The following is a 27,895-nucleotide window of genomic DNA, read 5'->3' as shown; positions in this document are numbered from 1 at the left end:
AGTCTCAGGGTGATTTTTATCAAATATCAGCTTGTACTTAAGCATCTTTTCCTTATTCTTAACGATAAAATCATGTGCTACCATACTCTTATAGTCTAGAAAAATAGGAGGCAACAACTTCTCTTCCTTCTCATAATGCCTAATAGGTATGTTAAAATGTGCAGCGAGGCGCGAGGCAAAGATACCTCCCAAGATGGGGCCCTTAGTATGGTTAAGATTTAACCGCTTTGCAACAATAGCGCCCATACTAAATGTGTCATCATGGAACAAGGCATGGCACAAAATAACAATATCAGGGGCACTAAGGTTGCCACAGTTCCGCGACCAATTAAGCATCTACTAGCAAATATTGCAAAGTAACATAAAAGAGGAAAATGTATGCTAGTAATTCTTGCATCGAAAACCTTCCTCGTTTCCCCTACAACAATTGTATCTATAAACCCTTCCACATCGTCACATTGTGGTTCCTCTACGCTGCCCTCAAAAGGTATCAAACAAGCCCGACAAAAATCACAAAGTGACATCTCCTTATGCTCATCATATAAATAAAATTCCACTGTAGGTGGTGAGCTCCTAGCATGGAAATGAAAGTTTTGCACAAAGATATTGGTGAGTAAGAGATACTGTTCGCATTGGTCGTGGAGGAAGGCGGCGAGGCCTGCATTCTCAGCCAACTCATAGAAATCATCATAAATCCCGGACGCTCTCAAGAAATCATCACAAGGCCATTCACACGGCCGAACCTTTGCGGTGCGAGGGAGATTATACTTGGGTTTCTTGTTCTCTTCACTTTGTTTATCCTTCGAGCTTCGGCTCGATGAGCACCTCAAAAATCTCTTCATCTTTTTCTGAAAATTTCTGAAATTTTTAGTAACTTCAAAAATATAAGTGAACCAAACTCAACAATATTGATAGCAACTACTCCTACAAGTGCCTAGAGGCAATATCATGCATTAAAACTACTTTTGACCACATAAATTTGACATGCAAGCTCAAGAACAGGGTCACCTAAGTAGCAAAAATTTGCAATGAATAAAGCACTAGAACAAAAAATAATTGGACCATTGGAGGAGTCACATACCAAAGAATAATCCCCCAAAGCAGTTTTGTGAATGGAGCTTTGAGCTAGGAGATCGAAAATGGCAGCAAGATGAGCTAGAACTCGGGTTTGAGCTGGTTGGTGATTTTTTTGGGAGGAAGAAGGAGTGTGTGGTGGCTAGAATAAGTGGATGGGACCCACGTGGGGTCCACGAGGCAGGGGGCGCGCCCTCCACCCTCGTGGGCACGTGGCTGCTCCCCCTGTTGTGTTTTCAGTGCCAGATATTCTCAAATATTCCAGAAAAATCATATCTAAATTTCAGGGCATTTGGAGAACTTTAATTTTCGGGGTATTTTTTATTGCATTGATAATTCAGAAAACAGATAGAAAAAAACTATTTTTGCTTTATTTAATATAAATAACAGAAAGTAAAAAGAGGGTACAGAGAGTTGTGTTTTCTAAATTCATCCATATCATGTTCATCAAAAGGAATCCACTAACAAGGTTGATCAGGTCTTGTTAACAAACTCATTTCGAATAACATGAAACCGGAGAATTTTCGAATAACACTAGGTTACCTGAACGGGGATATGCATATCCACAACAATAAGAATATCATATTTCTTCTTGACAGTAGGAAGAGGAAATTCAAAACCTCCAATAGTAATTGTTGAAAATTTTCCAATAGAATTGATAATGTGGACTTGAGGTTGTTTCCTCGAAGAGTGTACCGTATGCTCATTACCATTAACATGAAAAGTGACATTGCCTTTGGTGCAATCAATAACAGCCTCTGCAGTATTCAAAAAGGGTCTTCCAAGAATAATAGACATACTATCATCCTCGGGAATATCAAGAATAACAAAGTCCATTAAAATAGTAACGTTTGCAACCACAACAGACACATCCTCACAAATACCGACAGGTATAGCAGTTGATTTGTCAGCCATTTGCAAAGATATTTCAGTAGGTGTCAACTTATTCAAATCAAGTCTACGATATAAAGAGAGAGGCATAACACTAACACCAGCTCCAAGATCACATAAAGCAGTTTTAACATAGTTTCTTTTAATGGAGCATGATATAGTTGGTACTCCTGGATCTCCAAGTTTCTTTGGTATTCCACCCTTAAAAGTATAATTAGCAAGCATGGTGGAAATTTCAGCTTCCGGTATCTTTCTTTTATTAGTAACTATATCCTTCATGTACTTAGCATAAGGGTTCATTTTAAGCATATCAGTCAAACGCATACGCAAAAAGATAGGTCTAATCATTTCAGCAAAGCGCTTAAAATCCTCATCATCCTTTTTCTTGGATGGTTTAGGATGAAAAGGCATGGGTTTTTGAACCTATGGTTCTCTTTCTTTACCGTGCTTCCTAGCAACAAAGTCTTTCTTGTCATAGCGTTGATTCTTTGATTGTGGGTTATCAAGATCAACATTAGGTTCAATTTCTACATCATTAGTATTGCTAGGTTGAGTATCAACATGAACATCATCATTAACATTATCACTAGGTTCATGTTCATTACCAGATTGTGTTTCAGCATCAGAAATAGAAATATCATTAGGATCCTCAGGTGTGTCTACAACAGGTTCACTAGAAGCATGCAAAGTCCTATCATTTTTCTTTCTCTTCCTTTTAGAAGGACTAGGTGCATCTATAGTAGTTCTCTAAGAATCTTGCTCAATTCTCTTAGGGTGGCCCTTAGGATACAAAGGCTCCTGAGTCATTTTGCCTCCTCTAGTCATAACTCTAACATCATTATCATTCTTTTTTTACTATTCAATTCATTGAGCAAATCATTCTGAGCTTTAAGTACTTGTCCTAGTTGAGTGGTAACCAAAGAAGCATGGTTACTAATAAGTTTAAGTTCACCTTTAGCAGTAGCCATATAATCACTCAAGTGTTCAATCATATAAGCATTGTGTTTCAATTGCCTACCAACATAAGCATTGAAGTTTTCTTGTTTAACAATAAAATTATCAAAGTCATCTAAGCATTGGCTAGCAGAGTTATTACGAGGAATATCACCTTCATCAAATCTATAGAGAGAATTTACCTTTACTACCCATGTCAGGTTATCGAGACCATGTGTTTCTTCAATAGGTGATGAATTAAGACCATGTATTTCTTCAACAGGCGGTAAATTCTTAACATCTTCAACTTTTATACCTTTTTCTTTCATCGATTTCTTTGCCTCTTGCATATCTTCAGGAATGAGAAATAGAATACCCCTTTTCTTCGGAGTTGGCTTAGGAGTTGGTTCAGGAAGTGTATAATTATTTTCATTGGTCAACATATTATTCAATAGAATTTTAGCTTGATCAACTGTTCTTTCCCTAAAAACACAATCAACACAACTATCCAGGTAATCTCTGGAACCATCGGTTAGTCCATTATAAAAGATATCAAGTATTTCATTTTTCTTGAGAGGATGATCAGGCAAAGCATTTAGTAATTGGAGAAGCCTCCCCAAGCTTGTGGGAGACTCTCTTCTTCAATTTGCACAAAATCATGTATTTCCCTTAAAGCAGTTTGTTTCTTATGAGCGGGGAAATATTTAGCAGAGAAGTAGTAAATCATATCCTGGGGACTACGCACACAACTAGGATCAAGAGAATTAAACCATATCTTAGCATCACCCTTTAATGAGAACGGAAATAATTTAAGGATATAATAATAGCGAGTTTTCTCATCATTAGTGAACAGGGTAGCTATATCATTTAATTTAGTAAGATGTGCCGCAACAGTTTCAGATTCATAGCCATAGAAAGTATCAGATTCAACCAAAGTAATTATATCAGGATCAACTAAGAAATCATAATCCTTATCAATAATAAAGATAGGCGAAGTAGCATAAGCACGATCATATTTCATTCTAGCATTCAGAGTTTTTTCTTTCAGCTTAGCTAATAACTTCTTAAGATCAAATCTATCATTGCAAGCTAAGAAGTCTCTAGTAGTTTTTTCATCCATAACATAACCCTCAGGAACAGCAGGCAATTCATATCTAGGGGGAGAATCTTCATCATCACTTTCATCAATATTATCAGTTTCAATAATTTCATTCTCTCTAGCCCTAGCAAGTTGTTCATCAAGAAATTCACCAGTGGCACAATAGTATCAAGCATAGAAGTAGTTTCATCATAAGTATCATGTATACCAGAAGTGGCATCATCAATAACATGCGACATATCAGAATTAATAGCAGAAGCAGGTTTAGGTGTCGCAAGCTTACTCAAAACAGAAGGTGAATCAAGTGCATAGCTAGATGGTAGTTCCATACCTCCCCTCATAGTTGAGGGAAAATCTTGGTTCTTTAATCTTTCGAGGTCTTCATAATGATAAGAAGATATAAATCCCAAGTGACTCAATGAATAGAGTTATGCTCCCCGGCAACAGCGCCAGAAAATGTTCTTGATAACCCACAAGTATAGGGGATCGCAACAATTTTCGAGGGTAGAGTATTCAACCCAAATTTATTGATTCGACACAAGGGGAGCCCAAGAATATTTCAAGTATTAGCAGCTGAGTTCTCAATTCAACCACACCTGAAACTTAATATCTGCATCAAGGTATTTAGTAGCAAAGTAATATGATAGTAGTGGTAACGGTGGCAAAAGTAATATTTTTGGGTTTTGTAGTGATTGTAACAGTAGCAACGGAAAAGTAAATAGGCGAAGAACAATATAGGAAAAGCTCGTAGGCATTGGATCAGTGATGGAGAATTATGCCAGATGAGATCGGTCATGTAACAGTCATAACCTAGGGTGACACAGAACTAGCTTTAGTTCATCAATGTATTGTAGGCATGTATTCCAAATATAGTCATACGTGCTTATGGAAAAGAACTTGCATGACATCTTTTGTCCTACCCTCCCGTGGCAGCGGGGTCCTATTGGAAACTAAGGGATATTAAGGCCTCCTTTTAATAGAGTACCGAACCAAAGCATGAACACATAGTGAATACATGAAATCCTCAAACTACGGTCATCACTGGTAAGTATCCCGATTATTGTCACTTTGGGGTTAACGAATCATAACACATAATAGGTGACTATAGACTTGCAAGATAGGATCAAGAACTCTCATATATTGATGAAAACATAATAGGTTCAGATCTAAAATCATGGCACTCGGGCCCTAGTGACAAGCACTAAGCATAGCAAAGTCATAACAACATCAATCTCAGAACATAGTGGATACTAGGGATCAAACCCTAACAAAACTAACTCGATTACATGATAAATCTCATCCAACCCATCACCGTATAGCAAGCCTACGATGGAATTACTCACGCATGGCGGTGAGCATCATGAAATTGGCGATGTAGGAAGGTTGATGATGACGATGGCGACGGATTCCCCTCTCTGGAGCCCCAAATGGACTCCAGATCAGCCCTCCCGAGAGAGTTTAGGGCTTGGTGGTGGCTTCGTATCTAAAACACGATGAATCCTTCTCTCTGATTTTTTTCTCCTCGAAAGTGAATATATGGAGTCAAGATGGACATCGGTGGAGCATCAGGGGGCCCACGAGGCAGGGGGCACGCCCAGGGTGGTAGGGCGCGCTCCCACCCTCGTGGACAGGGTGTGGCCCCCCGGATGTGGATCTTTCTTCCAGTATTTTTTATATACTCCAAAAATAATCTCCATTGTTTTTCAGGTCATTCCGATAAATTTTATTTCTGCACAAAAATAACACCATGACAATTCTGCCGAAAACAGCGTTAGTCCAGGTTAGTTCCATTCAAATCATGCAAGTTAGAGTCCAAAACAAGGGCAAAAGTGTTTGTAAAAGTAGATACGATGGAGACGTATCAGCAGGTTGGAGCCGGGGGCAGGCTCCGTCCTCGGCGGGTGACCGCTGTCCTTCTCCACCAATTCAAGAAGATCAGGCCCCTGCCTTGACACTCTCCTGCACCACACGCCTCCGTTACCGACCCCACTCAATGCATGCGACATACGTGGCAAAGGATAAGGACGTGGTGGGAAGAGTGAATTGGCAGTTACTCGCCTGTGCGCTAAAGTCATTCACGGGCCATTACAAGGATGGCCCCACTACAGTTGGCGTTATGCGATGCATGAGAAAACCGAAAACTGGCCCGAGCTCAGATTAATAAAGAAGCAAAGAAGATATCAAAGGACGAACTACCACAGCCTCCTCGCCTGTGTACTTGACAGGGCCTATATTGACGACGCTCGGCAGTGCATTCAGGCCAGGCCCGGGGGTTCCTATCGATGCAACAAACCCCAGGTATGTTGCCCAGACTGTACACGGGCTTGAGAGCAAGATTGCGACATCCAAGACCAGGCCAAGCATGAGAAGATCAACTCTTTGATAAATCAAGGAGCGGATCAAGAAGACCAAGTGAAGCTAAAAGAGCAAGATACCACCAAGGACAAACCTCCCTTGCCGGGTAGGCGAGCCTAGCAAGGTCGAGGTTGCCCCGAAGACAAGTCTCAAAGTCTGGCTCGGCAGGCCTGCCGGGCACGATGAGGGTGGAGTCCCCCACCAAAGGCTCCACTGCTCCACCTAACAACAACGCAAGTCACGATCGGTGCGGCGTTGAGCCCTCGAGTGTCTAAGTGGTTGTTATTTGGCAAATGGCAGCCATTTTCTAAGGAAATCACCTCCAAATGACACCCGTCCAGAGACGTGTCACGCAGGCAGGTGAGAAGGTGGCAGAACGGCATGACAAGGCTTGCCGGGCTCCTCCATGATGTGACACTAAGTGGTGCATTTAATGCACCTTGTCAGGTCTGCAGAGTTAGGTATGATAGCACTGTTTGCTATCTAATCAGTACACAATGACTGATTTGCCATTGTGGTGACCCCTTGATCTATAAAAGGAGGGCCATCATACACACGTAGCTGCTCTCGCCCCGAGGCAACCCCTGCCGGGCTAGAGCACCGCGTCTCCACCACGGTCCTCTGATCAATCCACCAAAGCAGGAGTAGGGTTTTACGCCTCACGGAGGCCCGAACCTGGGCAAAAACTTCCTGTGTGATCGCTGCTGTGCTGCTCTGCGCCCTCTACTCTTTGTGCGATGTGCTCTTCCCCCCTGCCGAACCCCAAGGGGCTGATGGTCCCATAGGTGGCCGTGTTTCCCCACGACACCCTCTTCTGGTATGTAATTCATTTTGACCTAGAAAAAATAGAGGGAGGACTTTTGGGACGAAGCGCCGCTGTCTTGAGGCAGAACTTGGGCAGGAGCACTTTTTCCCTTCGGCAGAGCGATTCCATCGGGGGAACTTCCCTCCCGGAGGGGGAAATCATCGTCGTCATCATCATCATCAACAACAACAACAACAAGTCTCCCATCTTGGGGAGGGCAATCTCCATCAACATCTTCAACAACACCATCTCAAACCCTAGTTCATCTCTTGTGTTCAATCTTTGTACCAGATCCTTAGAATGGTACTTGTGGGTGACTACTAGTGTTGATTACATCTTGTAGCTGATTACTATATGGTTTATTTGGTGGAGATTATATGTTCAGATCCATTATGCTATTTAATACCCCTCTGATTTTGAGCATGATTATCATTTGTGAGTAGTTACTTTTGTTCTTGAGGTTACGGGAGAAATCTTGTTGCAAGTAATCATGTGAATTTGATATGTCTTTGATATTTTGATGGTATTGTCGGCGTCCTAGAAACGGGGGTCCCCAGACTTGCCCGCCTGCAGCCCATGGCGTGGCTCCACCAGCGGGCCTGTACGGCCCATCTTCACCAGCAAACTCTCAAGACCCTCGTGAGGGGCCAAGCCTCGCGAGGTGGACGACACAAGACCTCCTCGGGGGCGGCCTCACTAGGCTGGCTCGCGAGGGGCAGAGAGATCAAGGCGAGGGGCACCTTGCGAGGTTCCTGTGATGCAAGCCATGATGACCAAGGCCACGCGGGCTGCAGGCGGGCGCCAGCGCCTGCAGTGTCCTCGTTTCCTCTTTGGTGCTAAAGGGGCAGGCACAGGCGAGGAGTCCCGAGGCATCATGCAATGGTTTCTATATCGATGCAACAAGACCAAGACCAGCAGGACGACAGGACGGAGGTCACCGTGGAGCCCAGGACGGCGTCACCACCAGAGCGTTTGGAAGGCGAAGACCACCTTTTGTCAGGATAACTTGTACTATTTGTCTCCCTTCAAATTTGGCCGTTGTTGGATCCCTTCCCGCCTACATTTGGGAAGAGGACCAGGGCCTCTATAAATAGGGCTAGCCACCACAGTAGGAGGAGAACAGATCTTGGATCGGATCCATTCCATCCTCAATCACACAAGCTCATCGAGACCAAGAACACCTCTCCTCAGGAGGCTGTTCTTCCCTTGTACTTGTTCATCCTTAGCCCAAGAGGCAATCCACCACACCACACTGGAGTAGGGTATTACACCACATCGGTGGCCCGAACCAGTATAAACTCTTGTGTCCCTTGTTCTTCAAGTTCGGCGAGCTAGGTTTTTAGATCATTACGAGTGCGTGAGGGGGAAGGAAAGATTTTCGTGTGCACCCCAGTGTTCGAATCTCAACGGTTTTCCCGGAACCTGAAATCCGACATTTGGCGCACCAGGTAGGGGTGCGCTGAAGCTTTCCTTTCGTCAATCCACGTTCCGTGACTCCACCACGTCCATGTCAGACGCTTGCTGAGCTCGTGCCGAGCGCCGAGCCGCCCTGGCGGCTCGCGTCACCCAAACGGCGCCCGTTGGCGGACCTCCCCGCTGTTCTCCATCACCTGTTGCCAACGCCGCTACCGGCCTGGCAGCAAACGAGCAGCAAGCATCATCACTGCACCCCTCTGCGCGGCGGGACGGCCGCACCACCACCTCGTCGCTGACTCCAGCCGGCTCATCGTCCCACGCTCATCGCGCGCCCACGGATGCGCAAGCTGCGCTGCTCATGGCACGCGTGCTCCTGCGTTACCGCCCGGTCGATGACCTCTACGAGGACTGGCTAGACCGCATCGCCGAGCTCGTCAGCGCCGCTGGGGGCTCTCCTGCACCATCCCTCTCGCTGCCTCGCCAGCCTCCGGCCGCGGGAGACGTAGCTCACGGGGCGCCTCCGCCGCCCCTGCACCAAGACGGCGCCCTCGCACCAAGACGCGCGGCACATGGAGCACTCCTGCCTCCTCCGCACCAAGAAGGTGCCCTCGCCCCGAGACGCGTGGTCCCGCGGCACGATCCACCATGCCGTGTGGTCGCGCATAAAGAAAGAAGCTGCCAAGAAGTCCCCCGACCGCAGGAAAACGCTCCTGCACTCCCCGTACCACCACGTCAAGACCGTGCGCCGCCTGTAGTGGCGGTGCGTGGGTACCAAGACCAGGATCCTCCACCACGACGGGCTCTGCTGACCACAACAGGCTGCTGAGCCTTCAGTCCCGAGCTATGCACCGTCGTTTCGCCAGGCAAGTTCAAGCCGGATCTGCCTCCGTGCTACGATGGAACCCCTGACCCCGCAGAGTTCCTGCAGCTCTACGAGCTAAGCATCGAGGCGGTCAACGACGATGAAAAAGTCATGGCGAACTGGTTTCCCATGGCTGTCAAGGATGGCGCTCGCTCGTGGCTCATGAACCTGCCCGCGGGATCAATCTCCTCCTGGGGTGAGATGCGAGACCACTTCATCGCCAACTTCCAGGGCACTCGCGAACGCCCTCCGGTCGCGGGTGACCTGCGCCGCATCAAGCAACAGCCGGGAGAGAGCCTGCAGAAGTACATCCTGCACTTCAACAACGTTCGCCTCAAGATCCCCAAGGTGACTGATGAGGCCACCATCTCAGCGTTTTCCGATGGCGTCCGCGGCGTCAAGATGAAGGAGGAGCTCGCCATCCACGAGAAGCTGTGCATGGCTCTGGAGATGTTCAACATGGCGACCAAGTGCGCAAGAGCTGAGGATGGGCGTCTCTCCCTCCTCGAGCTCCCTGCTGCCGACCCAGAAGAGAAGAAAGCCAAGGTCAAGGACGTGAAGCGCAAGGGAGTAGCCATGCTCGCGGCGGAGCCGGACACGAAGCGCGGCCGGGACCACCCCGAGTCGTCCAAAAGCAGTCGTCCATTCCACGCCTTCCACAACGTACACAGCCACATCACCAACAATTGTCAAAAGCTTAGGGCCATCCGAGATGGACGCTTCGGTCGACGCCCCGAGCGCAACGATCGGGGCTATGGCCGAGGAGGAGGACGAAGTGGAGGACGCTGGGACGACAGCGGCCCCCGCCAGGAGTGGCGCGACCGGCCTCGTGAGGACCACTAGCAGGAGCAGCCTCGTGAGGGCGCCTGGCGGGACCATCCATGTGAGGACCGTCCCTAGGGCAATCCTGGCCTCCCTCCACTGCCGCCACCACCAAGAAGGAACGACGACCATCATCAGGATGAGGGGGCTGGGTGCTTCCAGGAGCCGCGCACTATCGCCGGCATCCTGGGCGGTGCTCAGGCCCCGGCTTCCTGACGCATCTTCAAGCAGTTTGCTTGTGAGGTGAACGCGGCCCTCCCTAGGCTCGAGGCCACGCGCCCGCTCAGGTGATCTAAGTATGCCATCACCTTCCGCTCGGCGGACCAGCTCAAATGTATGGCGACCGCCGGTGTCCTCCCGATGCTCTGTTCACCTGTCATCAGCAATGTCCAAGTCACTAATTCCCTCATCGACGGCGGCACGGGGCTCAGTGTCCTATCCGTCAAGACGTTCGACAACCTTCAAGTGCCCTACAATCAGCTACAGCCTACCAAGCCTTTCTCAGGAGTGACCGACGGCTCCACCACCCCCATAGGGCAGGTTCGCCTCCCTATCACCTTCGGCCAACGCGACAACTACCGCACCAAGCTCATCGACTTCGACGTCATCCACATTCGTCGGCCATACAATGCCATCCTTGGGTACCCAACATTAGCCAAGTTTATGGCAGTGACCCACAATGGCTACAACGTCCTCAAGATGCCAGGAAGCGGCAGAATCATCACAGTGCCCTACGAAGAAAGAGATGCAATGTGCTCCCTGGAGCACGCCTTCCAAGCCGCAGCAATCGAAGACCTCGATAGCGAGGACATCCAGTACCCTCCTGAGGCCGTCCCAAAGAAGAAGAAGCAACTACTCCGCACAGGGCCTCAGGAGAGCGACGTCTCCAATGGCGCCGCCTCAGGATCGGCACCCACACCTGGGGCGCCTCCCTCTCTTGCATAGGAAGGCGCGCCCGGCGCCCTCCTCGGGCGAGGCTTGGGGGATCTCTTCTGGAGGGCCTCAGACCTAGCTAACATCATGAGGAAGGCGCTCAGGCACCACGTGGAGGCGTGCTTTGTGGCACGTTTCCCTCAAGAGAGCGCTGGGCGAGAAGCACCCGGTGCTCAGGAGTTCATCATCAAGGCTACCCAGGAGCTTCAATAGGCAAGGACCATGCATGGAGACCGCTGTCCACCACCCAACGTAGTTCCCTGTCCTGCGTTGACATTCCATGGCTCAATAGGGCCGCATCTCAGGAGCGCTTTTGGCCTTCGCGCGCTGGCCGGTGCAAGGGTCCACCTCACAGCTATGTTCGCATGCCATTTGGTTTGCTGAACGCGGCTGTCGCCTACCAGCGTCATCTCTAGAGCATCCTGGTGGCTGAGGAGGCCAGGCATCACGCAATCTGGGCGGAGATGGCGATCGTCCTCAAGGAACCACCTGAGCCCCCAGAGCCTCTTGAGGCTCAGGGTTCTGGCGGCTCGTGAGGAGCGACCCTCCAGTGCGCATCATCAGCTACTCCAACACTCATTCGACAACGGAACCAGGTGACATTTTCCGGTTTACTCAGCTGGGAGCGCCCCTCGGGCTGCATCATTCCCAGGTCGCATGGGCTTGCCCCTGCGGCATGTATCTTTCTGCATCTTTAGCTTACTATACTGGGGGCACCCCTCGGGCTGCATCATCACCAGGCTGCTCGGGTCCGTCCCAGTGGCATGTGTTGTTCTCACATCTATCTAAGCTAGCTGGTTCCCATGCATGAGTTATTTATAGTCATCACTTGCTTGATTGTCACTCGCCGCGGCCGCCCGCATCGCCGATCGGCCCCTTGCTCATCCCGCAACAGGGGCTACTCATGCTGGCACGGTGCTTGTGCTCGGGTCCGTCCCTGCAACGCTGACAAATCTGAGCGGTCGAGCTCTGGCTCACGGCACGCCTGCGCACGTCACCTCACTAGGACCTCAGTGCCTTCATCTTCTCGCGGAACGACCAGTGGCAGGCCGGCAAGAATGGTTGCAATTTGTACCCCTCTTGGCGCTGACCTGCAGGAACCTCCCGAGGGCGACAACAGTCGGTACCACGGGCTTCCTCTTTTCCCATGCAATTCGCTTGCGCGTTAAAGGGGGGGTCCTAAGCATCGCGACTCAGGAGCTCTTACTGGCTCTCCAGCCCTCACCCCCTAGCCTTGACCACGACATTGCGACCTGGCATACCAGCGGCGGCTAAGCTCGCCCGAGAGCAGGGACCTGAGGACGTAGAGCACACAGAATAGCGTGGGAAAGAGGGAAGGCTCACACGGGTCTAACTTGGCTATGTTATGGCCGTCGACGCATGAGTCTGGCGCTGCACAAGGAATCAACTCTGGACTGCCAAGAGAAGTTTCGCACCCGGGTCGGCCGAGCGCTACGACATAAGATTCCCACCTGTTGCAGCCTTGTTACGGTGACGCCACCTCCCTTTCCTACCTTTAGGTAGCTGCTTGCATGCTAAATGGGACCTCTTGAGCATCGCGCCTTAGGAGCTCTTACTAGACCTCAGGCCGCTGACCTCCTGGCCTTGATCATAGCATCGCGACCTAGCATACCAACGACAGCTACAGCCTGCCTGGGGACCAGGACCTGTCGGCGTAGAGCACCAAGCTAGCGCAAAGTTGGAAAGGAGAGACCGCGCCGAAGCAGGACATGCATTCATAAATCATCATAATAAGGATGATATCAACAAAAGGTGTTACAGACCCTTTACATGCCTCCATGGGGTTCGTCTCGATTCCTCGCAGGGAACAAAAGAATAAGGTTTCTAGGAGCCCTATCTACGCGCGCCAACGCCGCCGACGCCATCATCAATAGTGGGCCACGGGAGGCTAGCGCTAACCCCATCCAAATCAGCAGCGGCGGCGGCTGGACGCTACGGCAGCGCTCTAGGCATGGTGAGAGCTCGGGGGCACGTAGCTTTCGTCACTCGTCTCCAGAGTCTCGTAGGGCTCGGGAGAGTCGCTGGACTCCCAAGTGTCACCACTGCTGCTGGAGGAACCGTTGGCGAGGCCAGCGACAGGCCTGGCTCCTACCGCTACACCACCACGACGACCCCCTCCAGGGTAGCACTCCAAGTGGCGGCCTTCCTCGTCGAAGACCTTGAAGAACATCGTAGAGGCGCGTACTCGAAGTGGATGGCAAGGGCACCCTTCATGCGGCAAACTCGGGAAACCTCACCTCAGCTGTGGGTCATGAAGATCTTCCCCGGGGAGACGACCTTGACCTCCGCCCCTGTCGACGAGGCATCGCACTCGGCATGTTGTAGCCATGATTCGAGGGGACCCCTCGGCGGCATCTCGGCGGAGAAGAACTGCGGGAAGTGAATCCAAGTGTGCGGAGGCATCGCCGCCCACATCACGAGCTCGCACGAGGAGCCCTCGGCATGGGTTCCTTGGGCGATGATGTGTGCCACCACGGCGCAGCGACCGCGGCCGCGATGTGGACGGTGCTGGTCGCCGCCTCTGCCTCCGGAGCCCTCGGCCTGGGCATACAAGGGCAGCGGATACCCGGGGGGAGGCCGCTCACACTAAGGCCTCGACACCTCTGGCCTCACGACTACGTCGCGGTGGCGGGCCAGTCTCTTCTTCGGCGGAAGTGGCCCCGGCTCATCGCGGGGGGCTTTTCCCTTCTCTGCGGCTGAGAACCTCCGAATCGACGCCATGGGTGTCGCTGCGAGTGATGAAGCGATGGAGAAGAAGCAAGCGGAGCAGGAAGAGATGGGCAACAGGGGCTCCGCCCCCTCCTCATATATAGCAGGAGAAGGCCAACCGGTGACCTCCACGATCACATGTAATGATGGTTTTCTCTGCATGTATCAGGGACTCGTCAAGACGGGCAGTTACCGAGGCAACATGAGGAAGCAGAGACGCCCACGTCCCACCAGTCGCCACACGTCAACCGAGGCCACAGGCTGGGCCCTGCGGCGCTCCACACTTACCCCTTGGCTTCTCTTTGAAGCCATGTCCGAGCGCGCCTTGGGCCCGGGGGCTACTCTCGGCGTCCTGGGAACGGGGATCCCCAGACTTGCCTGCCTGCGGCCCACGGTGTGGCTCCACCAGCGGGCCTGTACGGCCCATCTTCACCAGCAAACTCTCAAGACCCGCGTGAGGGGCCAAGCCTCGTGAGGCGGACGACACAAGACCTCCTCGGGGCTGGCCTCACTAGGCTGGCTTGTGAGGGGCGGAGAGATCAAGGCGAGGGGCACCTTGCGAGGTTCCTGTGATGCAAGCTATGACGACCAAGGCCAGGCGGGCGCCAACGGGTGTAGTGTCCTCGTTTCCTCTTTGGTGCTAAAGGGGCAAGCACAGGCGAGGAGTCCCGAGGCATCAGGCAAAGGTTTCCATATCAGTGCAACAAGACTAAGACCAGCAGGACGACAGGAAGGAGGTCACCATGGAGCCCAGGACGGTGTCACCACCAGAGCCTTTGGCAGGCGAAGACCACCTTTTGTCAGGATAACTTGTACTAGTTGTCTCCCTTCAAATTTGGCCGTTGTTGGATCCCTTCCCGCCTACATTTGGGAAGAGGACCAAGGCCTCTATAAATAGGACTAGTCACCATAGTAAGAGGAGAACAGATCTTGGATCAGATCCATTCCATCCTCAACCACACAAGCTCATCGAGCCCAAGAACACCTCTCCTTAGGAGGCTATTCTTCCCTTGTACTTGTTCATCCTCAGCCCAAGAGGCAATCCACCACACCACACTGGAGTAGGGTATTACACCACATCGATGGCCCGAACCAGTATAAACTCTTGTGTCCCTTGTTCTTCGAGTTCAGCGAGCTAGGTTTTTAGATCGTTGCGAGGGCGTGAGGGGGAAAGAAAGATCTTCGTGCGCACCCTAGTGTTCGAAACTCAAGGGTTTTGCCGGAACCCGAAATCCGACAGGTATGTATGTTGTGATTCCCTTAGTGGGTTCATGTGAACATCGAATACATGGCACTTCACCTTATTAGGGCCTAAGGGAATGCATTGTGGAGTAGTTATTAGATGATGGGTTGCGAGAGTGACAAAATATTAAACCCTAGTTTAGGCGCTACTTTGTAAGGGACTGATTTGGATCCAAAAGTTTAATGATATGGTTAGATTTTATCTTAATACTTTTCTCGTAGTTGTGGATGCTTGCGAGGGGGTTAATCATAAGTAGGAGGTTTCTTCAAGTAAGAACAACACCTAAGCACCGTCCACCCACATATCAAATTATCAAAGTAGCGAACATGAATCAAACCAACATGATGAAAGTGACTAGATGAAATTCCCGTGTACCCTCAAGAACACTTTGCTTATCATAAGAGACCGTTTTGGCCTGTCCTTTGCCACAAAAGGATTGGGCTACCTTACTGCATATTTTTTGCCATTACCGTTACTTGCTCATTAGAAATTATCTTGCTATCAAACTACTGTTACTTATAATTTTAGTGCTTGCAGAGAATACATTGCTGAAACTACTTGTCATTTCCTTTTGCTCCTCATTGGGTTCGTCACTCTTACTTATCGAAAGGACTACGATTGATCCCCTATACTTGAGGGTCATCAAGGCTCTTTTCTGGCATTGTTGCGGGGGAGTGAAGCACTCTTGGTAAGTGGAAATCGGCAAGGAAAAATTATTACTATGTGCTGAAATTTATTGTCACTTGTTACAATGGAGAACAATCCTTTGAGGGGTTTATTCGGGGTATCTTCACCTTGAACGGAACCACAATTAGTTTCCCCTCAACCTATTGCACCTATTGAAAATATTGGTTATGAAATTCCTTTGGGTATGATAGAACAACTGCTAGCTAATCCTTATGCAGGAGATGGAACCGAACATCCTGATATGCACTCGATATAACAACAACAACAACAAAGCCTTTAGTCCCAAACAAGTTGGGGTAGGCTAGAGGTGAAACCCATAAGATCTCGCAACCAACTCATGGCTCTGGCACATGGATAGCAAGCTTCCACGCACCCCTGTCCATAGCTAGCTCTTTGTCGATACTCCAATCCTTCAGGTCTCTCTTAACGGACTCCTCCCATGTCAAAATCGGTCGACCCCGCCCTCTCTTGACATTCTCCGCACGCTTTAGCCGTCCGCTATGCACTGGAGCTTCTGGAGGCCTGCGCTCAATATGCCCAAACCATCTCAAACGATGTTGGACAAGCTTCTCCTCAATTGGTGCTACCCCAACTCTATCTCGTATATCATCATTCCGGACTCGATCCTTCATCGTGTGGCCACACATCCATCTCAACATACGCATCTCCGCCACACCTAACTGTTGAACATGTCGCCTTTTAGTCGGCCAACACTCCGCGCCATACAACATTGCGGGTCGAACCGCCGTCCTGTAGAACTTGCCTTTTAGCTTTTGTGGCACTCTCTTGTCACAGAGAATGCCAGAAGCTTGGCGCCACTTCATCCATCCGGCTTTGATTCGATGGTTCACATCTTCATCAATACCCCCATCCTCCTGCAACATTGACCCCAAATACCGAAAGGTGTCCTTCCGAGGTACCACCTGGCCATCAAGGCTAACCTCCTCCTCCTCACAGCTAGTAGTACTGAAACCGCACATCATGTACTCGGTTTTAGTTCTACTAAGCCTAAACCCTTTCAATTCCAAGGTTTGTCTCCATAACTCTAACTTCCTATTTACCCCCATCCGACTATCGTCAACTAGCACCACATCATCCGCAAAGAGAATACACCATGGGATATCTCCTTGTATACCCCTTGTGACCTCATCCATCACCAATGCAAAAAGATAAGGGCTCAAAGCTGACCCCTGATGCAGTCCTATCTTAATCGGGAAGTCATCGGTGTCGACATCACTTGTTCGAACACTTGTCACATCATTATTGTACATGTCCTTGATGAGGGTAATGCACTCGATATATGTGGATGAAATTTGTGGATTATTTAAGCTTGCAGGTTTACCCAAAGATGAAGCTAAGAAGAAGTTTTTCCCTTTATATTTGAAGGGAAAATCATTGGCATGGTATAGGCTATGCGATGATATTGGATCTTGGAATTGGAAACGATTGAAATTGGAATTTCACCAAAAAATTTATCCTATGCATCTAGTTCATCGTGATCGGAATTACATATATCATTTTTGGCCTCGTGAAGGAGAAAGTATCGCTCTATCTTGGGAGCGGATTAAGTCAATGTCATACTCATGCCCCAATCATGAGCTCTCAAGAGAAATTATCATTCCCAATTTTTATGCTCGGCTTTCTCATGATGATCGATCCATGCTCAATACTTCTTGCACTGGTTCTTTTTGAAGAAGACTATTGAATTCAGGTGGGATCTTTTAGAAAGAATTAAACATAACTCTGAAGATTGGGAACTCAACAAAGGTAAAGATTCAGGTACTAAGCTTGAGTTTGGTTGTGTTAAATCTTTTATGAATACCAATTCTTTTCAAAAGTTTAGCACTAAATATAGACTTGACTATGAGATAGTAGCTTCCTTTTGTGAATCATTTGCTACTCATGTTGATCTCCCTAAGGAGAAGTGGTTTAAATATCGTCCACCTATTAAAGAATAAATTAAAGAACCAGTTCTGGTTAAAGATGAAACTATTATTTATAATGTTGATCCAGTTGTACCCATTGCTTATATTGAAAAACCACCTTTTCCTGTTAGGATAAAGAAACATGCTAAGGAACCAACCTTGGTCAATAAAAGCTATATTAGAGCATCTAAACCTGCTGAACAAATCAAAGTAGAACCTAGTGTTGCTATGGTTAAAGATCTCCTGGTAGATAATATAGATAGGCATGTTATTTACTTTTGTGATGAAGGTGCTAGAATTGCCAAGCCTGATGAAAAAGATAAACATAGACCTGTTGTTGGCATGCCTGTTGTCTCAGTCAAAATAGGAGATCACTGTTACCATGGTTTATGTGACTTAGGTGCTAGTGTGAGTACAATTCCTTTTACCTTATATCAAGAAATTATGAATGATATAGCACTTGCTAAAATAGAATACATAGATGTTACTATTAAACTTGCTAATAGAGACACCATCACACCACTTGGGATTGTTAGAGATGTTGAAGTCTTGTGTGGGAAAATAAATACCCTACTGATTTTCTAGTTCTTGGTTCCCCACAAGATGGCTTTTGTCCCATTATCTTTGGTATACCCTTCTTGAATACCGTTAATGCTAAAATAGATCGTGAGAAACAAACCATCGGTGTTAGTTTTGGTGACGAGTCTCATGAGTTTAATTTTTCTAAGTTTAGTAGAAAACATCATAAGAAATAATTTCCTAGTAAGGATGAAATAATTTGTCTCGCTTCTATTGCCGTGCCTCCTACTGATCCACTAGAACAACATTTGCTATACCATGAAAATGATATGCATATGCATGAAAGAAATGAGATAGCAAAAGGACTGTTTTGGCTTGTCCTTTGCCCCAAAAGGATTGGGCTACCTTGCTGCATATTATTTGCCGTTAGCGTTACTTGCTCGTTACAAATTATCTTGCTATCAAACTACTCGTTACTTATAATTTCAGTTCTTGCAGAGAATACCTTGCGAAAAACCACTTGTAATTTCCTTCTGCTCCTCGTTGGGTTCGACACTCTTACTTATCGAAAGGACTATACTTGTGGGTCATCAATGCCACCTAGGGCACCCCGGGCTTGTCGCTTCCTCGCGACTCCCCGGGTCATCCCCCGAACCTTCTAGGGTCCCTTCTGGTCCTGAAAAATCATCAAAAAGTTTCACAGCATTTGGACTCCGCTTGGTACTGATTTTGTGAAAAGCCAAAAACAAGCAAAAAAAGGCAACTGGCACTAGGCACTAGGTTAATAGGTTAGTCCCAGAAATGATATATAATTGCATAAAGTTGTATATAAAACATCCAAGATTGATACTACAATAGCATGGAACAATAAATAATTATAGATACGTTTGATACATATTAGCCGCCTTCGAAAGTTTTCCAGGTCAAGAGGTTCTTTGGGGACGTCAAATTCATCAGGTCCGAGGCTGATGTCTTCCTCGGATTTGGGCATATAGCTGCTATCCTTGGCGTCATCATTTTCAGCCATCCGTATGGCACCCTCGATTTGACCGGACATGGCACCATTGCCCTTGTCATGGTCCTCGGTGCCATTCAGAGTGGCATCATTATCGGTGGCATCATTGTTGGTATTGCTTGCCTTCCCCTTACCGTTGCCTTTAGAGTGCTTCCGTCTCTGTTGGCCCTTGGGGGTATCTTTGTCTTCCTCCTCCTCATGATCCTTGGGGGTATCAACCATGTAGACGTCATAGGTGGAGGTTTCTGCCTAGCGGCCTGTGTTCGAGGTAGCGATGGGTGATGCAACACCGTTCGCACTGTCGATATCTTCATCCATGCAGTCACCTCTTCGGAGGCACAGTCCAGTACATTGGTTAAGTCTTCGACCGTAGAGACTAGGTGGGTGGTGGGTGATATGTCTCCAATGCAACCATAAATTTTTATTGTTCCATGCTATTAAATTATCAATCCTGGATGTTTTATACATTTACTAGCAACTTTATAACATTTTTGGGACTAACCTATTAACTTAGTGCCCAGTGTCAGCTGCTGTTTTTTTTACTTTCCAGAATATCCATACCAAACAAAGTCCAAATTCCACAAAAAATTTTGGAGATTTTTTTCTGGCAAGAAGAGACCCTGGAAGCTTCTGGAGGCCACGAGAAGAGGATCATGGGTCCCACTAGGCACCAGGGCATGCTACGGGCCTCTAGCATGCCCTAGTGGGTAGTGGGGCCCACGGGCACCATCTTGACCTACCTCCGCCTCTATAAATACTCTAAAATCCCCAAAACTCTAGGGGAGTTGACGAAATACTTCTTTCACCGCCGCAAGTTCTAGAACCACAAGATCCAATCTAGAGGCCTTTTCCGGCACTCTGTCGGAGGGGGCAACGATCACAGAGGGGTTCTTCATCATCCTTGCTGCCCCTCCGATGATGCGTGAGTAGTTTACCATAGACAAACTGGTCCGTGGTTAGTAGCTAGATGGCTTCTTCTCTCTTTTTGATCTTCAATACAATGTTCTCCTTGACGTTCTTGGAGATATATTTGATGTAATGACTTTTTTGCGGTGTGTTTGTTGGGATCCAATGAATTGTGAATATATGATGAGATGTATCCATGAATATTATTTGAGTTTTCTTTGAACTCTTTTATGCATGATTGTTGTAGCCTCGTATTTCTTCTTCGATTTATTAGTTTTGTTTGGCCAACTAGATTGATTTATCTTGCCATGGGAAGAGGTGCTTTGTGATGGATTCGATCTTGTGGTGCTCAATCTCAGTGACAGAAAGAGACATGAAATGCATGTATCGTTGCTATTAAGGGTAACAAGATGAGGTTTATTCATACGTGAGTTTATCTTGTCGACATCATGTCATCTTTCTTTATGCATTACTCCGTTTTTCCATGAACTTAATACAATAGATGCATGCTAGATAGAAGTCGTTGTGTGGAGTAATAAGTAGATGCAGAATCATTTTGGTCTACTAATCTTGGACGTGGTGCCTATATACATGATCATTGCCTTGGATATCGTCATAATTATTTATTTTTCTGTCAATTGCCCAATAGTAATTTGTTTACCCATTGTATGCTATTTTCTCAAGAGAAGCCTCTAATGAAAACTATGGCCCCCGAGTCCTAAAAATATCTTTCTGCAATTTTATTTTATTTATTTTGTGTTTTAGTTTGATCTATTTATCAAATCCTATACAATTTAGTCCATCTCAATACCGTTGAGGGATTGACAACCTCTCTACGCGTTGGGTTGCAAGTATTTGTTGTTTGTGTGCAGGTGCTGTTTACATAGTGTTGCTTGGATCTCCTACTAGATTGGTAACCTTGGTTTCATAACTAAGGGAAATACTTATCTCTAATGTACTACATCATTCCCTCCTCTTCGGGGAAATCCCAACGCAACTCACAAGTAGCAGGAAGAATTTCTGACATCATTGCTGGGGACACATCATCAACATCTATCAAGTACCTATGCATAAACTTTCATCTCTTGCAATTACTTTATTTGCCATTTGCCTCTCGTTTTCATCTCCCCACTTCTAAAAATGTTTTATCAAAAAACACAAAATTGTTTTATTTTGTTGCTTTGCTCGTTTGTTTGGCATAATTGAATGTTTATTGGAAATCAGAAACAAAAAGCTTATGCATCCTCATACACTTGCTAATATTTCAAAAGATCCAATTATGATGAACCAATTGCTAGTGAATTGAATTCACTGGATTATCTTTATGAAGTTTTGCTTGAGATTCATGAATCTGAAAATTGTGATGAAGTGTTAAAAGGAGAAATTTATAAAATGATTCACGATAGCTCCTCGAATGAAAAGCATGATTGCAATGATGTTATTATAAATTCTATTAATGTCAGTTGTGCTAATAATATGCAAAATTGCAAGCTTGGGATGCTAATATTTTGCTATGTCCACTACTTATTGCAATGATCATGATTGGGGTGATTCTTCTTATGATCTTGAAATTTTATTTAAACCTCATGATGAATATGATATTAATAATATTGTTTGCGATAATATTGAAAGTGGGTTTGGAAGAGTTCCAACTTTAGGTAATAATGATCCCACCACTTTGGAGAACGATCAATCTTATGGAATTTTTGATAAAGGTGGGCTTGGAGAGGTCATGGCTTTATTGGATGATAATCCCCCTATTTTGGAAGATTGTCAACTTTGCATGCATGTGGATCATGTAGAGAATATTTTATATGCTAACTATATTGTTGAATTTGAATATGATCCCACATGTAATTATTATGAGAGAGGGAAATATGGCTGTAGAAATTTTCATGTTACTAAATTACCTCTCTTCGTGTTGAGATTGTCAATGTTTTATTCTTCTTCCCTGCATATGCTAGTTTCTGCTTGTTTTGATAGTTTGTTTGCTAATAAAATTCCTATGCATATGAAGTATGTTAGATCATTTTTATCGCCATATCACACTAGGCTGCTATGTTTCACGCTGCTCCGTCGTACTACTCCTACTCCAGTGGAAAACTTGAGTATACCACACGGTTCTTTGCTCCTCCTCAGGTCGTCGGCAACATTTATACGCGCAGGAAAATCACAAGGCCCCACCTTCCAGCAGTAATGAGCCGTCAAATCAAAAAGGTCCTCGCCTCTCATGAAACCGACCAACCGAGACTGCTGTCGGTGTCAAAAACCGGTGGATCTCGGGTTGGGGGTCCCGAACTGTGCGTCCAAGGCGGATGTTAACAGGAGGCGGGGGACACAATGTTTACCCAGGTTCGGCCCCTCTCGATGGAGGTAATACCCTACTTCCTGCTTGATTGATCTTGATGATATGAGTATTACAAGAGTTGATCTACCACGAGATTGGAGAGGCTAAACCCTAGAAGCTAGCCTATGGTATGATTGTTTTTGTCCTACGGACTAAAACCCTCCGGTTTATATAGACACCGGAGGGGCTAGGGTTACATAGAGTCGGTTACAAGGGAGGAGATCTACATATCTGAATCGCCAAGCTTGCCTTCCATGCAAAGGAGAGTCCCATCCGGACATGGGACGAAGTCTTCAATCTTGTATCTTCATAGTCCAACAGTACGGCCAAAGTATATAGTCCAGCTGTCCAAGGACCCCCTAATCCAGGACTCCCTCAGTAGCCCCTGAACCAGGCTTCAATGACGACGAGTCCGATGCGCAGATTGTCTTTGGCATTGCAAGGCGGGTTCCTCCTCCGAATACTCCATAGTAGATTTTGAACACAAGGATAATGTCCAACTCTGCAAAAAAATTCCACATACCATCACAGAGAGTATAATATTTCCACAAATCTAATCTGCTGACAATTTTTCATAACATGACATCACGCCATGGCCCTGGTCATTATTCAAACCATTTTTCTCAACCAACTACTGCACATATTGCGAGGCGGTTTTCTTGGCACGTCTTGTCGAAGCAGAGATCATGTCCCCTTATCATGGGATTCTCATCAACACGGGTGTGGGTAACCCAACTGTGCCATTAATCACGGCGCTTGGGGAATAAGCGAATTTACCAGGCAGGTGGGGAGGCGCATAGTTTCTTCCACCCTTATAAAGGGATAAGGACTCCTCTTTTTTTTTACCCACACCTTCTTCTCCCCTGCCCATCCATTCTCACGCACTCGAGCTCCAGCGCCCAAGTTCGCATCTTCTCCGCAAAAACACTCCGAACATGTTCGGAGCGGGAGGCAAGTGGATGGCCTCCACCGTCCGAAAGAAGGACATCAAGAAACTTTGGGAGGCCGGGTATCTAGCCCAGAGAATCGGCCACCATCTCCCGACGGCGAGACAGATCGTCCCTACCCCGGAACCCCACGAAAGGGTCGTATTCCTCCCTCATTTTATCCGCGGGCTAGGGTTTTCCCTCCACCCATTTGTTCGCGGCATCATGTATTATTACGGGATCGATTTTCATGATCTATCCCCCAATTCCTTTCTCAACATCTCGACATTCATTGTCGTGTGCGAGGCTTTTCTCCACATCCCGCCACACTTCGGCTTATGGCTGAAGATCTTTAATGTGAAGCCCAAGGTTGTGGGCGGTGAGCATGCTCAGTGCGGGGGCGCTATGGTGAGCAAGATTCCTAATGTCACATGGCCAACAGGTACCTTCAATGACTCCGTCAGGGAATGGCAACAGGAGTGGTTTTACATTACTGAGCCGCGCGACGCGAAGTGGGCCGCTGCTCCCGAGTTCTGATCCGGAGCCCCTCTGCGGCTCATGTCCTAGCTCAAGAAGGGCCTGGACTGGTCTTCGTTCGACGAAATGTTGGCGCTCCAGACGCGTGTCAAGGATATGGAAGACAAGAATATCGAACTTGTCAATGTAGTCCAGGTGATGTTAGTCCGTCGGATCCTACCTTGTCAACATCGGACTTGCAATCTATGGGAATTCGATCTGGCCAAGCACCAGCAAATCATGAAGACATCTGGAAGGTGCTTTTTAAGCCCAGCAAATCATGGCCGGACTCGGCCGAGGACCGCGGGTACCAACCGTCCCACCCTGCAAGCTCGGTAAGTTACCATACGTATTATTCGCATAACTCAAGGGAAATGCTTAATGTGTTTTACACAACTCTCCTAGGGCTGGATGAAGAAGGAAGGGCGGATACAATGTCTGGCCCCGCTGCCCAAAGAACCGGCCGGCCCACTTCTGACGAAGATGTTGGACCCGACGCCTTACAAGGTGCCGCAGAGGAAGACCGAAAAGGAGGCCAAAAAGACCCGGGGCGGCCTTCATCACCGTGCCCGACCCACCTCCGAAGAGGACGAGGAGGAGGAAGACGAATCCCCAGCAGGGGGAAGAAAGAAGAGGATGGCCTCCGTACACTTGGCAGCCGAGTCACCTAAAAGGGGAAAAACTCTTCTTCCGGAAGAGTCCACTGCCATCGCCGATAGCTGCCCGGCGTGGTATCCTAGGGCCCAGCCCCTAGTGAAATCGTAAGTATATAAAATCCGAATACGTTCATGTGTCCGGACCCATCATGGCATAGTATTTTAACCTGAGCCATATTTTTGGTAGTCTGACAGGGTCCCATTTCGAACAATCCTCGTCCGAGGACTTGCTAAGCTCGGATGCTATGGAGAGCGGGACGTCTACGAAGGCCCCTCCCCCCGAACATGTGATCAACACCAAGGCTTCATCCCAGAGGGACTCTGTACAAGGAGGGGCGGAGGAAATCATGAAAACGGCGCCTGGAGGTCAAACTTCAGGGGCCGGAGACATGGAGGAGAAGATCCCCATAGGAGTCGACGACGGGGACCATCTTGAATTCGGCCCCTAGCCGGACACAGTTTCGGAGACCAATACGGCTCCGGAATCAAGCAGGTGGCCTTCCCTGGCTGGAGAGGGCGTCCCTGTTCCACCAGCGACCTCTGTCCAACCAGAGGCGCCAGATGCTTTATTGGCGGCGCTGAAGAGCGCCTCCATCGTCGATGAACACCGTGCCCTTATCGGTGCGGTGATTGGGAAGATTCAGTCCGCTAAAAATGGACTGAATGAAGCCTGTATCGAAGTTATAAGAGGTTTTGAGGTATGTTTTATACGGTTTTGAAGAGTGTCATAGTATAGATAGTAGCCCCTGATACACTGTCCGGTGAACGAAAGAACCGGACAGAGGATCAAATATATTTTTCGCAGGAAGACTCATTTGATGACATCTATCTCTCTTCTTTTGTAAGAAGGCGTCTGTGGTGGCTACTGCCGCTCATACCGCAGAGGTTTCCAGACTAAATCAAAGTCTGGAGCGGGCCAAAGCGGAGCTTGGCCGGTTAAAAAGGCAGTTGAAAGATCAACAAGGTATGCACAAATCTTGTTTGCGTTCAGTGCGAACGAATTTTCAGTATGATAGAATATGTGTCATGATTTGCGCCAGGGGTGATGACCGAAGTCGAGGCTCTGAAGAAGGCTGTTGCCGAGGCCGAGGAAAAGGAAGCCGCAGAGCAGGCTCTTCATGAGAAGCACGAGGCCAAGGTTGTGGAAGCTAAGCGGGAGCTCCAAGAGGCCATGAAAAAGTGTGAGACCCTGGAGCAGAGTTTAACGGAGAAAGAATCCGAACTCACCAGGTCTCATCAGGCCGTGTGCGATGCCCTTGGGGAAACCCAAGGCGCCCTGCAGGAGATCCAATAGGCAAGGGAGATCACGACGGGTAAGGTCTTTTTCCATGTAAAGCAAGTATTTCAGGAGAAAATTATGCTTTATAATTTTAAGTTCGGATTTCTCCAGGGGTATTTGCGGAACTTCCTCGCATCATATTGGATGCCGCCCAATTCTACCGAGCCGAAGAGGGGAATACTATGGATAAGCTCTTCCGATCACAGTATCTGGCACCGAATTATCCGGTGCCTTTTACCGATCAACTGAAACAAATGATCGAACTGCATAAGGCGGCCGAACTAGCCAGGAAGGATTTGATTATCTGGCTATGTCCCGCCGAGCCAATTCCAGGTAGCTTCTTCGGGCTCGTTAAGCGGCTTGTTATTGCCTGCCCTTTACTTGATGTCATCAAGCGGTTGGTCTGCATAGAAGGTGCACGAATGGCCTTTGCCCGCACAAAGGTGCACTGGGGGAAGATGGATGCTGAAAAGATGATGACCGAGGGACCGCCAGAGGGAAAGGAGCACCGCAAGCCCGAATTGTATTATGAAAGTGTCCTGAAAGGATCCTGCCTTGCGACGAAGCAATGCACCAAGGACATTGTATTTCCATGAATATAGTCATGTTGTCCTTTGTAATGTGTGAACAAGGTCATTTCTATTATTTATTGCCTGTTATAAAAGTTTACCCTCCTACGCGGCCATTTTATATATTAAACCTGAGAATTGGCCAGTCGTCGGCTTCTGCCCCCTCGTAAGAAATATGGGGGTGTTCGGGATAAACCTGATCACTCTTTACCCTAGTATTGGGTCCTTTGAAGGAGGTGTTCAACACAGCGAACCAGGCAATCGAACTATAGGGCTTTATCATTCTCACTTAGCCATAGGAGCATTAGGAAGGTAGGCGGAGCCCCTGGTGTTCGGAAGACCGCACGAGGGGCCCTATAGGCACCTGATCAGAAGAAGAACCGATCCATCGCACGCTGCATTGGTTATGGCATTATGCGGGAGAAATCCTTAAAGATTTTACAACCTCTCGAACAACTGACCAGCTCTCGCCGTATCATGATAGTTAGTTTTCGGCTTTCTCTACTGAGGTGCTCGTCCGGAAGAACCGGGACACAATCGCAGTAGTTCTCCCTGTGTCGCCTTAGCCGATATAGCAGAACGTAAGGCAGCAAAACATGGGAGCTAGGCAAACCCAACATTTGACCCAAGACATGATTCAGAGCTGATGCATATAATGCTATAAGTTCGGGGTGCCGAACTTCCGTGAAGGTGTTCGGACGTATTATGGGTAAAACAAAGCCCCTGGCAAAGGCATATCGCGGTGTACGGATGCCACTTAACAAAAAAGTTTCAATGAGAAATAACAGCAAATAAGCATCATATAAATCCACATGTTGTATTTGAATGATACGTCGATGCATATATGTACAAGTAATGTGACAAAAAGGGGAATATGACTGTGGAACCTGCTGGGACAAGGGAGGAAGAAGCTGTGTGCAGATCAAGAGTGTAGTCGGATGGACGTCGCGAGGAATATCTAAAGATTCCCTGGTGCGTTCGGGCTGTTACCATGTCACCAGTCCCGGTCTGCGCAAAGGTGAACCTGCAAAGGAAATGTAAAAATATTTGTGTGCCGGAGAGCGGTTGAGCCGTGATATGTGGCATGTTTTGGACTTCGCCGGAATGTTTAGTGGAGCCCTGGACGAACCGGGCTATCCTGCCGTGAAGTAGTTCGGACTACTTTGAATGTGTCCGGGGGTTTGGCCGTCGACTCAAGATTTGACTGAAAGGTGCCCTCCATTGTTCTGCTGTTTAAAGCGGCGGCGTACTCTATCACTACAAAAAAAATACACTTCCGTGATGATACATGTTTGTCACAGTAGGTCGCGTTTTCTGTCATGCATGTACATCCATGACAAATTTATGATAGAATCAAGATAGTCATACCTGTGCTGTCGTAGAAGTG

Source organism: Triticum dicoccoides, chromosome 3A (assembly GCF_002162155.2).
Source record: "Triticum dicoccoides isolate Atlit2015 ecotype Zavitan chromosome 3A, WEW_v2.0, whole genome shotgun sequence".
In the NCBI taxonomy this organism is placed as follows: Eukaryota; Viridiplantae; Streptophyta; class Magnoliopsida; order Poales; family Poaceae; genus Triticum; species Triticum dicoccoides.
Note: the sequence above shows the minus strand (reverse complement) of the source record.